Raw genomic sequence first — 1953 nt, 5'->3', positions numbered from 1 at the left:
GCAACATTGGCGAGGGGCGGGGCTCTATTTGACAACTCAAACATGTTAACTTTGTACGCATGTGCAGTATTTTTTATTTATTTTTTTTTTTTTAATTGAACTAGTAATGTACACAGTGGATATATACAGACAACAATGAACTTAACTGTCATACACAACAATTAGGGTCATAGGGTATGAAGCATTTTGAAAACCCCAAATAAAGCCTATATACAGGGGCAAATACGGGCTTTACCCCAATGGTATAAAGCCGTTGTTCCCAACCTTTTTTGGATGTTACCCTATTTTGATATCACAAATTTCAGGTGACCCAAAATACTTTTTTCCCCCTATAATTAATTAGTTTTTTTTTTTTTTTTGTTTTTTTTTTTGTCATGTTTGTTATAATGTGTAACAAATACATAATAGCCGCCCAGGATGACTGTACAAAGCTCAGATATTTTTATACTACATTTTATTTATTTACTTATTTTATTTCTTTTCTTTAAAATGTATTTCATTTTAACTGGGATTAGATTTTAGAAAGTGAAAATATAGAATACAGTTGTTTAAGATTGTGTGTTGTTTTAATTTGGAAAAAAAAAAAAAACAATAATTAAAAATTTTTAACTGTATTTTTAATAAGTATTTCAAAAAGGCCACCCCAGGGAAATCCCTTTTAATCTGGGGGAGTACAGTTTTTTGCGACATTAATTTTACTTTTAATACTTTTGTTATTATTTATTTGCATTGCTTGTGTGTCAAGTTTGTCACCTTAGAGGTTACTGTATGTAATGGACAATATATATATATATATATATATATATGATTATGTGATATGTAGCCAACACTAGAAGCACAGAGAACTTAATGCAATACACCTGACCGGACAGACAAGGGGTATAATCCAGTGACCTCATACCAGTTTACATTTTAGAGATAGGAATATCCTGTTGGATAAATAAACAAAGTATTGATAAAGTGGCCTTCCTAATAGTTTTGGCTGAGGCAGCATACGGTATCTACTCAGGGCTTAGTGCAGAGAAGGGGACGTGGCATAGTATCCGCCCAGTTTGGATGAAAGTAATTTCAGAATAAAGTAGAGCTGTTTCCTCTCAAAATCATTTCATTTTTGATCACCTGAAATATCTTTGGAGTTTTGAACACAGTTGCTGAAATGTTCCTGTGTTTCCCCAGAGGTGACACGAGTATGAAAAATGATACCTACATTGTTACTTTAGATGAGGTAAGTCTTTTTTTATATTAAAAATGTTTTTCTTCTGTCCATGAAAGGAACATTTTCCCCAACACTAACATCTCCTCAGGGCTTACAGCTACGGTATCATGTTTTGTTGTAATATACAATATGTGTATTGTATTGAGTGGTTCAGTCCTCAAAGTGTGGACAAAGAGGAATGGGCATAGCACACCTGAGGCAGTTCTGACACTTTTTTCAGATTTTAGCTATCTTTTACCAATACATTTTTTTTTACTATATTTTGTCTATAGTTACAAGTTCTTTTTGACATTTTTATTCACATTTTGGCCACTTTTCATCCAAATAAGCTATAAATACCACTTGTCTCCTGTTTACCTCTACATTTTGCCTTTTTGTTCCACATTTTTGCACTTTTTCACTATTGTTTAACACATTTTGCCCATTTAAGCTATCCTTTGCCATTAAATACAACATGGTTACCCTGTATTTGGCCATTTTTTGGCCACTCTTGACAACTTTTGGCCCATTTCGGTCACTTTCCACTTTTTTCTTGCCGTGTTTTTGCCACTTTTGGCCACATGTTATCAGGTCTGCCTCCACTCACTCATGATAAAAAAAAAAAAAAAAAAAAAAAAAACGTAGCGGACCAGACCGGCCCATTGGGACAATGTGGAAGTGCAAACTAGAGCACAATAATGAATCAAATACTCATTTTCCCTCCTAAAATGCTCTGTATTTAACCCCTGAACTAAAAT

The sequence above is a fragment of the Gouania willdenowi genome, chromosome 9, assembly GCF_900634775.1.
Source record: "Gouania willdenowi chromosome 9, fGouWil2.1, whole genome shotgun sequence".
Lineage (NCBI taxonomy): Eukaryota > Metazoa > Chordata > Actinopteri > Blenniiformes > Gobiesocidae > Gouania > Gouania willdenowi.
Note: the sequence above shows the minus strand (reverse complement) of the source record.